Below are 15978 nucleotides of genomic sequence, written 5' to 3' on the forward strand. Positions count from 1 at the left end.
TCTCTTCTGTTGGTCTATTTGAGCCCAAAAGAGAAGTAGCTGTGTTATTTGTTTTGTGAGATGTCACCACCAACTCTTCCAAAAGCCTCAAAGTACTTTAGCACAAAGAAGAAGACAATCAGATGTTTGTCAGACTTACCAGGGAGATGTTCAGGGAGAAATCTCACAGTCTTAATTGAAGAACAAGCAGGAATGTTTTAAGATTACAAGATATTTATAATTTCACATATTTTGAATGTAAAGGGTACAAATATCATTTTTGCTCTTCCTCTGCAGGCCAAGATATGAGGGACACTTGCCAGAACACAAAAGAATTTTCACCCCATTCCAAATTCCCATTAAAAAAAAAAAAGTGTACTAAGTCTGAAAAATAAGTGTAGTGATTAGACTCATGAATTTGGCTTTGTTATCCACTGGGAGACTGAAGCAGAGCAAAAAATATCTGCTAACACCCCAACTTGAGCACCACAGCTGGCAAGTGCTGCTGAAGAGAGATCTCAGACCGAAGCTGTAGAAACGTTAGAGGTTAAAACTGAAGTTTCTTGGCAGAACTGACCTTATATGGAAACTCTGTAGGAAGTCTGCCTGCACTGGCTTTCCAACCTGTACATAAGCATTCATTTCTCATAGATACATGGATGTATATGGAAAGGCTAATTCAAAACCACTTGGGTAAAATCAAAGCAAATCATTCCTCCAGGGATGTGCTGGACAGAGTAAGGCAGATGTTTCCTCTTTCAGGATCATGAATTGAAATCAGAGGTGAAATCTCAGGTGGAAGGTGGTTACAGTAAGGTTCTTCCAAGCTGAGTCTCGGGATGGATGTGGTTGTACATTTTCATTAATAACCAGGATGCATAATCTCAAAGAAGTGCAGTTACTGATGACACCAAGGAGACAGGCACCATCAGGTGGACACCAGACTACCCCACCAGAAGAATGGGACAATCTTAGCACTGGAAGAGTGCAAAGGGATGGGACTCCTTATTGCAAAATGCAGCATGTGAGAGACAAGTGGAAATAATTGATGTTCTTAACTAGAAATTATGGAGCAGGAGGAACAGCTGGAGGACTTATATAGCCATAAGATAACAGGAAAATACCAATATGATGTGTCCTGCAGGACACAAGTGATGCTTTCTAATGAACCTGCCGAGACCGATCTGTGTAGTTCAGGGAGGGTGAAATACTAATGCTCTTTATGAGCAGGTTTTAAAAATATGAGGGCTCACCTGGATGAAAGTAGTACATGGCCAGGAAAACACGCTGAGGAAAAGGGATTTTGGCCTGCAGTGGCTGCAGAGCAGGGCTATTAAGCCAAATAAGGGAATGGAAAGCCTGTGCTCTCAGAGGAGACCAGAGGCACTTGGATGTTTAGCCTTGCTAAAGAAAGGCCAAGAGGGGATATGGTTGAAGTCTATAAATACATCAGAGGGGGTAAACACCAGGGAAGGAGAAAAGCTGTTTAAACCAAAGGACAATGCTGGCTAAAGAACAAATGGGTATAAACTAGCCATAATAAATTTTGGCTGGGAATGAGAAGCAAATCTCAAACCACTAGAGCAGCAAAGTCTGTGGAACAGCCTTCTTCAAAGATCACAAGACAAAGAGCCAAAGTCATGGGAAAATGCAATTTTAAAACTCCACAAATAGGGTCTATATATCACATGGATACCTGAAGTGGTCTAGGGGAGTCAGGTGGTCTCCTACTGTCCTCACTTTTGGAAGAGAAATAGCATCCAAAAAAACAAGCATGCTTATTACAGCGGGCAGTTTTTCTGGCACAGAGGATCACCATGAGGAGAGCCAAAAACAGTGACATTAAGTAAACAAATTTGCAATATCTTTATCTTCCTCTGCACTATGTAATCACCTCCCAACACATGTCAGTGATGGGCAGTGGCAGGAATGTGAGGGGAGTTTTAGGCAAGCAGAGGAACAAGCGCCAGGATGCAACACATAGGTCAGGAAAGCTGGCCAGCTCTGTCACTTCAAGCATCAGACACCACTGAGAGCAGCAATACATTATTGCAAAAAAATTAACTGAAATTAAGATTTACAAGTAACCTCAATAAAATTCACAGCTGGTTGGGCTTAACCTTGGAGTCAGGAGGATTAGCAGGCTGTTGTCCAAATCAAGTTTTGCATTTTCTTAGAAAGTGAATTACAGACGTGCCTGGTCTCTATTCAGTATTGAGCAATTCAAGCTTTCTACAAAATTTCACCTCTTTATTGTCATCCTTTTGTCTCCTCTAAGGAACACAATAATTTAACAATACCATTCTTTTCTTCTGAAGAGTTCTGATGACTTCACTAAAATTACTGGGTGACAGCTGCACTACAGTGTTGACTGAACAGAGGCACAGGAAGAGGGAGGAAAGGATTTTTTCATCTATATGACTTTTTTATCAGCTGGTCATGTGCTCCTGGACTATTTGGGGTGAATTTTCAAGATTCCTGGGTTGGCAGAGACTCACAGGAGGATGGCACAGAACAGACTCTCATCAGGCACTTCTTGACCCTACCTGGGCTCAGAGGCTGTAGACACCTAAACCTCCTGACAGTCATCCCTTCTGCCTCAAGGCACGCCCAGCACTACCTCGATTGTGACAGTGGGAAGGCACCATGTCACCTCATGCTCCCTTCCAAACCACACCATGACAGATATGGAGGAATTCCTCTGCTTATTAGAACTTCACTCAGTTTTCAAATGTCCACCTAACAGGGAAGAACACAGGCAGCAGGGAGCTCTTCTTCTAGCACACCACCTTGGACTGACTCTTCCTTTTTCTCCTCTGAAAATTGCTTGGGATTTGAAATAGTAATAAGGTACAAAACGCTACCAAGGCACTTCACTCTGCACAACAAAAAACAGCCATGCATGTGTCTGAAAGCACAGAGGGCCACCAGAGCTCTCTCCCATCTGCTGAGCTTCCAGAGGGCAGCACCAAGTGCAGTGAAACTGGCTGGAGATGAGATGGGGAGATCAACAGCTCATCATCTGAACCCTCTGCCTACATTATGGCTGTGTCATGAGTTTCCTCAGGGCAAGAAAAAACAGCTGAGAACAGATACCACAGAACCTAACAAATCCACCTGATGTCATTGTCTCTGGGGGGTTCTGTAATACAGTTAACTGCTGTTCCCAGGAGAACTACCAAACCCAATTACTTGTCAAGACTGCATTAGATGAAGAAAGTGCATGTTGCTGATAGTTGCCTAGTGGGAACATAGAGTAGATCTTTCTTTTGTCCACTTATAATTAAAGCAATCTTCTTTGTTAAATTAGATTCAGTGGTTTATAATGAAATGCAATAAAGATTCCTTGAGTAAATCTCTTACTTTTTAATTACGTTTATCCAATTTAATAGAGTTTCTAATTGACTGGAGGAGGAGCAGAAAGAGTGTGCTTAAACAGACATGACAAACCATGCAATAATCCAGGGTTTTTCAAGGCTAATGCCTGCATAACAAGCACGTCCCACAACGGTGCCACTTCCATTTGTGCCAGACACCTGAGAAGCAGCAATCATAAACCTCGGCAGTGGCTGGGAGAAAAACCTGTCATTCTATCATCTGTGCAGACAAATTTAGCACTATGTGAAATCTTTATCAAAATTACCCACCAGCAGAATTAGGTAACCAGCTTCAAATAGCAAGGAACAGGGAGTTGTGTCCAGCTGAGCAGCAGCAATTTGGACAACACTGGTTCTTCAGTGGAAAGATTGAAGAAAAATGCAAAATATGGTAGGGAGCAAGAAATGTCAACACTGATGAAACACACAAATGGTTGAATAGACTTTTATTATCAGATGAAATAACAATGCCTTAAAATAGGATCCCACATGGGTTAAAAAAATGAACAAAGTCAAGGAACTGTAGATTAGAGCCAGGTGCTTAGTGGAACAAGAAATTTAAGAACATTTTTGCTTTTATCTGATGATTCTTGTAAGAAACACTTGTGTTCATATTTCTGAAATAAATATTTCTTGTTGTTGAGCTTTTCTTTGAAAGACATATTTCTGTTTCACTACTGAGAGCAGTTGCAGAGCTATAAATGCACAGCAGGCCACGCAAGACAGATCTTTAATTATACCTCTCCTTCCATGAGTTCACTGGGAGACAATTGCTCAAGGCTAATAAGGATTAAAACATATTCAATGACTCTGAAAAACTGTCTTAATGCTAGTCTTCCCAAATCCCCTGTATTATTTGGAGCAATACAAGCACAACAACTCCTGTTTGCAAGTGAAAAGGGAAAAATTTACATTTTCACACAGTCATGCCCAAGTCCTGCTTTACTAAACCCCACTGTTCAAAAGTTTTCAGCCAGTATCCTCATACTTTGCAGGAATTTGATGTAAATCCACAAATAATATCAGAGTTCCATATGATGGCTTCCATGTAGCACTAATTGATCTGTGACCAGACACGACTGGGAAATTCAGGGAAAGTGGAAGATGCTCCCTGTCTAACAGAAGTAGTAATTAAAATAATCAAACCTACCTGAAGAGCTGCAGGCAAAGACATAGGCAAATGCTCCCCTGGCTCTCTCAAACCCTGCTGCCATTATGCTCCGAGGTCAATAACAGAAAGGTTGAATTCAACAAAATCAGAAGTACTGGGAGAAAACTGCATTCAGAAGTGTCCTTCATTCTGACCTCTTTCAACCCTGAGGTTTTACGAGGACAGCACATGGACATTACTTCTCTCTTTGCAGAGTAAAATTGTGAAATTCCTGACAGTGCTGTGTGGCAAAGGCAGTGCTGTATGTGGGGCTGGGCAGTCCCCAGGGAGCTGGAGGATGCACTGTGCAGTGCACAGTGCTTACTTCAGGCAAAGGAGGATTTGGAAAACAGATTTTAGGCATGAGACAGCATTAAAAAAGTGTAACATGTTGGCTTCTCACTGAGAAAGCTAATACAGATAATAACAATTTACGTATTCTGGAGAAATGGTAGAACAGTAGTGGATACTGACCTATGCATTTTTCACATTTTAAAAATAAATGGATTGTAAACTAGAAAAGGATTAGAACTGAGCCTCACAGGGGAAAGAGTATATACCAATAAACAATATGAAATCAGCATCAAACCCACACTCTGTAAAGAGTAAGGTCAGTAGTGCACATGATAATGTTCCTCTGTACAAACAGGGGAGTAAAGAGCCTGGTGCTCTATGGACCAAAGGCTTTTTAATATCCTTTCTTCCAGCCCTGCTCCTCATTTCCTTCACTTCGGTCCTATTAGAACCCCAATGCTTTTTTTGACAGACTGGAGTTGCCAGCCTTTTTGTCATGCTCCAATGGGCTGATTTCCTGGCTGTGGCAGCTCAAGAACTCTACCTAGACCTGGGCTTCAGAAAAAACACTTTTCTATTTTTAAGGCTCTTTTTTCACCCCCAAGGATTCTCACACAGTTATGCATGATGACATTTACCACATCACCTATGACTATGAAGCAAATGCATCTGGGAGCATTCCCCAGCATGGGGCCAATTGGCACAGAAGTTCCCTTGTCTATGCTCTTGAACTCTGCACCCTCCTGGAAAGTGACTGTGTGCCATTTGCCCCCTGGAACAGGCCCAGTGAACAGGCTGGGAACTGATTGGGAACTAGACTGGGATAGGGACTGCTCTGCAGAGAGTGATTTTGACTACCGAGCTCTGGTGCTGGGGTTGCCCACTATTTCATTTATTGTGGACACAGCCAGTGGCCATGGTACAGACTCAGCCATTATCTCAGGAAACTGGAGAGCTTGTCACCTACTTGAATGTTAGTGTCAAAACCAGAAATATCAAGGCTTGGGGGAAGCAAATGCTTACCTAGTGTGGGATATTAAGAGGGGATTATGAACTAGATCCAAAGTTCAAATAATTTTGGACATGCTCTGCAAGGGACCTTGGGCTCAGTGATGAATGTGCTGGGGCTCTGAAGGGGTTTCAGGGCATGTGCACAGCAAGGAGCTGGACTGGATGCTTAGGAGGGCCAAATGTCCCCATGGAGCTCAGCCCTTCTATCTCCAAATACCAGCCTTGGTTGGCCTCACCCTTGCAGCCCAAATGCCAGTCTTTATGGGCTCAGCCTCCACCCACACTGAGCACACTGTTACTGGGTTTACTGCACAATCCAGACCACAGAGAGGGCTGTGGTATGGCAAGTTCAGCTTCTCAGCACCCACACTTGGACAGCTGCACCTGTTGAAGAGCCATGTGACTCAGCTGGGTCTGGCCACATCTGGGTGTGATGCCTTTCACTAGGACTCAGGGCATTTCCACGGAGGGGCACATGTTGTTTGTTCTGGTCAGTTCTGTGTGCATGCAGCAGTGAAGCAGCTCCTCCTCATCCACCTACCAGGACCACAGGAGAGCTGGCTGATCTCCAGCAAAGGCAGTGAGAATGGGATGCTCCTCTCTCTCCCCAGTGCTTGGGCAGCCAGCCAGCCACCGTGAAGGTGAGCTGCTGAGATGTGGTGACAGGAAGCCACTGCCACGAGCATCTAATTTTTAATTCCTCTCAGGGCTTCTTTTCTACCATCCCTCCCTGTAGCCCTAGGGGAAGGCTGCTGGCACCTGTTTCTGGAGCTGACATTGCTTGTGTTTGGCTGCATGCCTGACTGTGAGGGATAAGGGAGCGGGATCCCCGGCCAGCCCCGGTGGGTGCTGTCAGGGAGCCCCTCCAGAGCAGTGCTTTCCTGGGCCAGCATTCAAGGATGGGCCACACAAGGAGTTTTGAGGGCTGGAACTGCCTCCCAGCTCAGTGGGATCTGCCTGCATCACTAGTCCTAGAGCCAGGCTCCTTTGGGCTTATTTTTCCAAAGGCATCCTTTGGATGCATCCTTGGATGCAAAGGCATCCTTCCTCTTCAAAGGAGCGTCCACCAGCAAGAGATGCTTCTTTTCAAGTTGGGCCATAAAAACAGTGTGCATCGTGAGCACACTGTGCAACACTCACCCCTGGGAAGCAAGGACTGTCAGGGAGGAATTACTGGGCTTCCAGTGAGGAAGGAAAATTGCCTGAAATACCCCTCACTGCAGACACAGGAACATACAGCTGTCCCATTCAGCCTGCAGATCCCCTCTTCTCCCCACTCAAGTCATTCTTCTGCTTAAAAATGCTATTTTGGGGAATAAATGAATAATGGGAATAGCACTGTAAAAGCATGGGGAATTCAGCAAACAAAAGAAAAGCTGCTATATACCAGTTTGAATGTCTCAAACTGGTAATTGTGGCTTGTTTTAACTCCTTCTCTCCCAGCTGCCTCCCCAACACCCTATTTGGAGTGCCATCTGCAAGTATGGAGGGAGTGGCATGCAGGAAGGGTGTATCTTACTACAGGCCCTTGGAGCAACACCACAGCCTACTAATAACTGGCACATGGTGAACTAATAGTGAAATACTCTTCTATTTCTAATCAGATTCCTTGAATTGAGGTGAGGGTTTCTGCAAAGGTCCCAGGTCTAACAAAAAGAGTAAAAGTCAGGCATGCAGTCACCCTGCTAGTGCTTCTGTCACCTTTTGCCATCTCTGAAGTAATTGTATTTTTCTAGTTGAAGCATCACAAACATTATATGTCCATGGTGAGTGGAGGAGTCTGACTCTGCACAGCAGCAGAGAACCCAGCCCCAGGTTCTCAGCTAAAACGTCATCGCTGCAAGAAAATAAACAGAATCTGCCAAGGCTGCAGATCCAGTTAAGCAGCATAAACTCATCTTTAACAAATTCACCAAGACCCCCACAGAGCTGATGTGGAGCATGTTATACTACTGTTTCATCAGCTCCCACTTTTTCTTGCCACTGGTGCGGCCAAACTGGCCAGGTCTCCTTGCAGCCCTGGTCAGGGTGGCACAGCTCTCCTGCCTGCAGCATCCTGTGCCAAGGGAAGGCACAGGTGACACCTGGACCACTAGTAGAGATGGCCTGGCAGTTCCTCCTGACAAAAGCAGCCCTTCTGAGCTAAAACCAGCAGAAGAGGCAAAATAGGAAACAAATGTGGGGGAACCACTGCCCTGATGATACTGGAGGAAGATGAACCAAAGTCTGAGCCCATGTTTTCAGTTCCTAAAGCAATCCTGTTCTGCCCAAATGCTGTTGTGCATGTTGGCCAGGACTCCCATGGATATTGTGGAGCTAGCAGCAGGGACAGGGGATGCTCTCTCATAGGCAATCTCATTTCTGAATTGTCAGAAAAGAATTCTCTTTGTTTCATAAAGATGACTCTAAACACTGCTCCCTGGATTCTCCTTTCCAAGAGCAGTGTGAGAAAATAAGTATCTATTTTTTGTTCAGAAAGAGTTCCTCTTTGCATTGCCTCTGACCTTCCCAAGTCCCAGCACTTCTGCCTTTCAATGAGTTCTCTTTTTTAGCTTTTACCTTAGTGGTGATAAGGGGGACTTCCTTGGAAGGAGTTACTCAGCTCCTTCACTAGACCCTGACAGGAGAGTCAAAGCAAAATACAAATGGTCATTCTGCAAAAGTTCCCACTACCCAGCTAGTAGTTCCCACTACTTCAGTAACCCAGAGACCAGGGAGTCTACACAGACATCAGAGCTGTAAGTGGTTTAGTATCATGTGTCATCAACCATTACATGCCTTGCAATTCACATTGGAGATTTTGATTAAGGAAACCCTTGAACATGGCAAGGAAGAACTGTGAATTCTGATAACGTTCTCAATTTTTAGCAGTAAAGTAATTGAAAATGAAGGGTGAAGTGAAATAATTGAACATGAAAGCTGTGTGCTGTGTCAAACCAGCAATAATACTCAAGTGAGAGGAGATCGTGGTTAGACTGAAAGATGTATCCTTGGCCAGTTGTAAATTTGCACTCTTCTCATCCACATCAGCCTGTGAAATAAAAATGCAGGCTACCCTTCTGGTGGGACTGTTTCAGTAGGGTCAGAACAACTTTACATGAAAAGCCTCATACATGATAAACAGCAATGAATAGGATGCTTGACAGACAGGTCCAGCAGACAACAGACAGTGCTTCTGCTGAGATATAATTGCTCTAATTGGACCTGGGCTTGTGAAGATGGTAAAGCTAAAGCAGACTCTGCAATCTTGCTGCCATTCTGCACAAAAGAATACTGTTGTGATAGGAAGCACATAGCAGTTGTGGAAATAATCAACAGCTTTGTGCTTGTATCCCCCAGGCATCTTAGATTTGCGAGCACAACATGAGCAGAATATTTTCTTTAAAGGTTCTCAGGGCTCAATTGCTTCATGAAGTCTCTTTGAGTATTATTCAGCTGCAGTTAGACACTTCATATGTGCTGGATCCATTGTGGTTTTGCAGTCCTGGAGGACATGCAGAAAGATTGTGTGAGGCATAATCAGGAAATCTTGCTGCTCTAGGAGTGAGGGAATTTGCTAAGGAAAGAAGCCCACTTTGACCTTCTTCAGTTTTAATTTCTCTCCTCTTGGGTGAAGTAGCAGACACTGCACAAGGGTTGACTGTGCAGTGTTCCTGCAGCCCTACTTTGAACCCAGTGCCCAGAAGAGAGAGCAGCCCCGTTAGCCACAGCTACATCACATGGCAGCTAAACAACATCACTGGCAGAGTATTTCATTCTCCCAGCTCCTTCAGATAGCTCCATTTCACGGAGCAAAAGGTTGTCTGGCCTGTTCTTCAGATGCCCAGGCACACGAGGCAGCATGGCCAGAGCTCCCTGCATGGGCAGATGCAGCAGTGCAAGAACATCAGCCTGCCCTGGACACATCCTGCCAGCACACACCCAGCCCTGCCAAGGGCTCTCCTTCCCCCCTCATCCCATCCCTCCTGGTCCACCGTGCCCCTGTGGCTGGACAGCCTGGCTCTGGCCTGCTCCCAAAGCCCATTCTCTTCACAATGAAATTCAGCACCCAGCTAAGAGGCTTTGTGACACACGTGGCAGATATAAACCTGTCTCAAAGCTTTTCAGCTCCCATGTGCAGACACAGTCAGTTGAAATGCTGCCTCCTGCTTCTTTGCAGTTCCTAAGTAAATGTGCAAAAATGCAGTTGTGATGTTCAGGAACTCCTCATGTCCCACCTGTAAACCAGCACCTCAAGCAAGGCCACTCGTCCCTGGCATACTGCACCCTCCCTTACAGAAATGGGCATCTGCAGTCACACCCTGAAGCTCCCGTCCTATGCTCATACTGCAAATACCAGACATGGGGGGAAGGATGTGCATCACCCAAAATGTGAGTGATGGGACAGACATCTTCCCCAGCACCCAGGCAAAATATCTTGATCCTCAGAGCACTCTGGGGGTGACAGTATCTCTGGGTCACTAGGAACCATGTCACCAGCCAGTCCATGTATCCATGCCATCCTTGGGGTCACAGATCCACACTTCTCCTTTTCCCATCCTGACATTTCCTCTGCAGTCGCACTGTGACTGCCACTCAGCAGCACTGTGACAGGTGTGTGGGGACACCAAAGCATCAAGAATGACCCACACTCAGCTTCTGTCTCCTCCCTGTGCCATCCTTGCTTTGTGCACCACAGGCTTGCTTTCATATAAGGACCTGACCAATGCCCCAACAAGGTGGTGGGAAAAATTGGCCATGGAGATGCTCTTCTAACACATGCATGTTTCAGACAAAAGCACATGGGATTTATCAATACAAGCCCAACTAAAAAACAGAAGCCACGTTTGTTTCCAGCTAGTATGTGTATGTAAACCATAGATTGCCACAAGAATAAAAAATATAAGGATTGACATTAGTGGGTTTTATACAGCTAAAACTTTGCACAACACTGTGTGTACTGCAAAAAATAGTGAACTACAGAAGAAGATAAACAGAGCTAAACCAAGACCCATCCTCAGCCACCTTCTGTGAAAGGAGGTGTGGCTGGGAATTTCAGGTGCTGGGCAAATTGAAACCAGCATTTCATACCAAATGACAAGATTCTTGTTTTTTCTGCATGTAAATCAGATCCTTACATTATTTCAGTGTCATTTTGTGGCTGAAAGCAATTCAGCAGCTATCAGCACAGCCACCCTGAAATTCAACAGAACAGGATCTGAGCCCTTCAGCTTGTAATGATTAGATGATTCTGTGGAAATGAATCTTATAAAAAAATGAAGTTAAGAAGCAACTTGACAGTATGTGAAGACCACAGAAGGGAAAGGAACTTTACAACTCAGCATTCACATTTTCCACCTATAGGATTTCAACATTTGCTAAAGTTGTAGTAAGGGCAGGTTCTTCACAGTGCTCCCTCTGGGAAATATCACATTCAGCAATTCCTGAATTACAGTTTCTAATTATATTTTCATACTGTAATGCTGTCTGAAATGCAAATTTGATGACAGAATAATTCAATCCATATAAAATAATTACAGAATTACTGTTTCTCAACCCTCAACTCATACTCCCTGATATTTAAGAAGATAGATTTAACAGCAGCAAAAGTACAGCCAAAGCATAGTCTATTTTTTAAGCTGTTATCTGGCTGTACAGATTTTGGCTCACCACAGAAGATTATTTCTAAAATATGACTACCAAAAACATTCCAGAGTTAGGATTTTTGTTGCTTTAGCTTGGAAGCAACAGCCAGGTCAATTTTTATTTTGCATTCAGAGTACCCTACACATGGCATCTGTGTTTAATTGGAAAAACAACTGTAAGTTAAAATGCCAATGATCTACTCTAGGTCAGCTATCATTTAAACCAGTTGTTCCTAATGTTGATGCAGACATTAAATTGTCACAATGTAATGATTTTTAGCAGAGTGAGAACCAACTTCTGCAATAAGTAATTTAAGATCCTGAAACTCCATCCTGAAGCATCAGTTCCCACTGACAACTGCCACCCTCTACAGAGGATTTTATTCCCCCCATGAATATTGCCTCAGCAGTAGCTAGGACCTTTAGAAAGACAGCAGAAATTGCATTCTGTTTGAAAAAAATCAAGGAGTAGTGTTCCCCACTGCAAGTGGTTTTTAGGTTTTATTATGATTCTGGTCTAAATTTAGATTGTCACTGCCCATCAACTCAACCAGATCAGGTAGAGCACACTGAGTGTTATTATTACGAGGCCAGAGGCATCAACAGCTCACATCTGTTTTTGATTTCTCTGCTGTATGCAGTTGTGTGAGAAGTGACTTGAGGAGATCTCAGACGTGACTTTAGCCAAGGTCTTTCCTAAGGTGAAGTGCTCCAGTTCAGGAATTGCAGGTCTGCTCGCCCTTCACCATGGACAAGGAGACTGCAGGAAGAGATCATCCCTTCATCATGTGTGTGCAAAGGGGGTGACATTTGCAAATGACATGAAGGCTGATGGAAGTAGGAGGGCCAGTCTAGACTCCCTAAAAGAAGGTGAAGTGTTGCCAAGCCCATGTGCATCTCACTTTTTTAATCCCTATGCCAGAGGATATCAAGCCCAAGTTAGCTGGCAGTGTCAGTGTCGGGCAGAATGTGAAGGATGGGCTGCAGCCACCTTCCCCTCTCGGTGGTGGGAAGGAACCTACAGGCTGTGTGCTCTTTTCTCATGGTGTGTGGAAGCATGGCAGTTCAGATGGTGGGATGCTTAGCATTACATTGCCTGGCAGCTTCACACACTGCCAAGGTAAACCTCAGTGCTTATCCAAAGGGTTTGCTACAGAGCTGACCAGTGACAACAAGAGCATCACAACATCACTGCATCAAGCAGAGGCACATAGCCCCAGGATGACTCTGACACACCATTCCCTTCCCTCCTGAACAGGGATCTGCGTCACCTCCAGTTGCAGACTCTGGCACTGCCTGCAAAGCCCCCAAAGACTCATCAAGAGGGGACAGAGCTGTCACTCTGCCAAGGCAGGATGCATCCCTGTGCAATCTCAGTGGCACTTACCGACTTCCCCTATAACATTGCCTCTCAGACCTCTTGCAACAGCATGTACAGGACCCTTCTGCTAAGATGTGACACATTTTACCATCCTTTGCTCTAAGGTCAAGTTAGAGCCTTTTCAGGACTACCTCAGTATCACTAAAGAAAGATATCTCTATTCTATCTAGCGATGAGGAAGGTATTTTTAAGACATTTCTAATGAACAGCTCTTGAGCTAAAGTTGCATCACTTATTTTTCCACTTACAGGTGGTTTCAAGGCATCATATGCTACAGGACACTGTATTCAAGCCTAAATGAATGAGCATAAGCCTCAGCCCACACTGAGCATTATCACCCTAGTCCAATCTGGGAGGTGATGGCAGCTACATATGGAATTAAATCCTGCAGACATGAGGGTGAATGACTTCTCTTGAATGGCAGGTGCCACTCAGCTCAAATCTGTCCCCATACTCCATGCCCTGGTCCCTCTGCAGACTTACCCCAGCAGTATAAGCTGGAGAACAAGCAGATCTCAGAGGGTGGTGGGCCGTATAAACCACCTCCCTGTCCTCCCCTCCTAGCCCAGCTCTACAGTCTGGGGAACTCACATGCAGATGGAGGGGGATGAATGCCAGGGGCTGGAACACGGCTCCCCACAGCAGCTGTGCCCAGCTCAGCCCAGGCAGGTCACCGGGCAGGGACACCGAGAGCCCGTCACTCCCCGTGGCAAGGCTGTGCGTGGGTGCCAGCACCTCCAGCGCTGTGAGGCTCCTGCAAACCTGGGTAAAACTCACCTGTGAGGAGCCAGGCAAGACTCCCCATGCACTGGCGCAGTGGCATCAGGTGAAGAATTTAATAAAGATAATTTGAAATATTTCAGCCCCGCAACAATAATGTCTTAGGGCATCAGTTGAATTGGAAAGGACTGATGAGATAACACCAAGTGAAATGGTTTAGATTTTTCAAACGTTTCAGGCGGCTTAGACGTTTCAGCATTTATCCTTGTTCTCTGCTAAGAATGCCAAATACAGTGAAATCCAGAGCACTAAGCCATAACTTCCTTAGAGAAGTGCCTTCAGTTTTAATGTCTGTCTTGGCTATTTTTCTGAAACAATTACTTTTGCTGCATTTGATAATATTAGAATAATTTTAATAGAATTTTTGAAAAATATTTTGCTGCTCCGTGGTTTAAATTGTTTTGTAGCTCCACATTGTTTTAGACCAGCAGCTGCTTTAGAGAATCATTACCATTATTGATAAACCCTTTGAACTTTGGGAGGAAGGGAACAGGAGTATATAATTAGAGAAGATAAGAAAGATCTAACATACTTTTCCAGGAAACAATGCACATGATGCTTCGGCTGTAATCTGTTCTTAAAACAAATCTATATGTTCCCACACAAACAAACTCAGTCTGTGGCACTGAACTTCAGGAGCTCTGGGATATCCTTCCCCACAACAGCCACCTCGGAGTAAGCGCGATACAGAAACAGACTCAATCTCCCTCGTGTTTTTACAAAAAGACCCAAACAGCATTTCATTTTTCAATCAGTGTGAAATCACTGATTGAAAAATCATGCTGCTCATGCTGCAGTTCTTTTTTTAGCTATTCTAACGGATCTCAATGCACAACAGAAAAAAAAAAAAAAGAAAAAAGAAAAAGAGAGAGAGAAAAAACAAGCCCTGTGTATGTGTGCTTGTGAGAAAAAGGGTAAAAGCCTGTGTTATAGCCGTGCTGCTGTCTTGGCATATTTCAGATAATTTTTGAGGAAGGTTTTGATTCTTTCCTCTGTAAGTAGAGTACAGTCAAGAGTGCCGCGTGCCGCGGGAGAGGGGCAGAAAGCCCGGGGAGCGCGCAGGGTGCAGGACCCCGCGTGAACAAAGATGGTTTAAATGCTCCAACTTTCAGAGTTGGATTTTAAGCCGTTCCTGCCTGCATTGACTGCTGGCTTTCCCCTCACTGGACACGCTGGGCTCAAACCCGCCTGAACCGGGCAGAATTAAAAACCAACAAATTCCAACAGAGGTATAAAGACCACAATGCCTAAACATAATTTCTTTTAGCTCCCGAATGCATTAGCCTAGGATTACTCACGTTCATTTATATTCCTAAAGTGTCAAATGAGAGCGATATCATTTTATTCTCCTTTCATGGATCATTAATCTATATTTAACTCCGTTTTGCCGTCTACACACAGAATTAGTAACTGGAAGCTGCTTTGCATTTATCTGATAGCGCTGGGCTTGTTCATCAAGGCAAACTTCCAGCCAAAACAAACAAGTGAAAAAAAAAAAATCATTCACTGATACAAGCTGCTTTCTATTCTATTTTTTTTTTTTTAAGGAAAATAATCCAAACGTGATGAGAACATAAAGCAAATGGTTACCTCACACCGCAGAAATGCAAGTTTTTAATAGTCCATGCTCCGGCAGCCCCTGGGACGCGGCGGCGGCGGCGGCGGGGATGACTCCAGCATCCAGCGGCTCTCACGCTTTGACGGCGCGGCCGGACCGCAGGCTCAGCCTCCGGCTGACGTCAAGGCCCCGTCACATGGCCCGGGGAGCGCTGGTTGTCCTGGCAACGCCAGCCCTGCTCCGAAATTATTTCAATAGGTCATCTGTCACACTGCGCGCACGCCCGGCCAGCGCGGCCGCCCGCACAACCCAAACACCGCGGGCCGGCGGGGGCCGGCCGCGCCGCGGGTGCCGCTCCTCCTCCTCCTGCTGCTCCTGCCTCCCCAGCCTCCGGCAGGAAAAACACATTATACACCTGGTTTGCTCGAGCAAAGGGGCACAAAAGCTGCCCTCCGAGGGTGCTGGGGCACCTCAGTGACATGGTGGCTAGCTAAAATTAGGGTCTTTCTAAATGACACATAGCTGAAGTTTTATTCACGCCCGCGGTGACACATGCTTGGTCACCCACACTCTGCCCGGACTGGGCGAGGCAGCGGTGGTCCTGCTGTGGTGATGAGGGGCAGCAGCCGTGCAGGGCTGGGGGCTGGCCCCACAGCTGCCTGGCCAGCTCGGCCTCGGACCCTCAGCCTCGGAATCTGCTCCCTCTGCCAGCCTGCGTGCCAGCCTCCCTTCTCCATCTGCTCCCAGCAAAACATCGCGGGAAGGGGGACAAAGCAGCGCATGCTTCCATCTGATTCTGACTCACCTGTGCAGCCTTCTCCTGC

The 15978-nt window shown here is 45.4% G+C and overlaps 1 protein-coding gene across 2 annotated transcripts in view; it reads right to left on the bottom strand.

Moving 5' to 3' along the window:
• Positions 1-15475, bottom strand: part of NCALD (neurocalcin delta) — a 58259-nt gene extending 42784 nt beyond the window's left edge. The window contains exon 1 of one of the 2 annotated variants that reach the window (XM_012571899.5): positions 15187-15475. The gene's annotated coding sequence lies outside the window, so the exon portion shown is untranslated. 2 annotated transcript variants of the gene reach the window in all.
• Positions 15476-15978: the final 503 nt, after the last annotated feature.

Source organism: Taeniopygia guttata, chromosome 2 (genome assembly GCF_048771995.1).
Source record: "Taeniopygia guttata chromosome 2, bTaeGut7.mat, whole genome shotgun sequence".
Classification (NCBI taxonomy): domain Eukaryota; kingdom Metazoa; phylum Chordata; class Aves; order Passeriformes; family Estrildidae; genus Taeniopygia; species Taeniopygia guttata.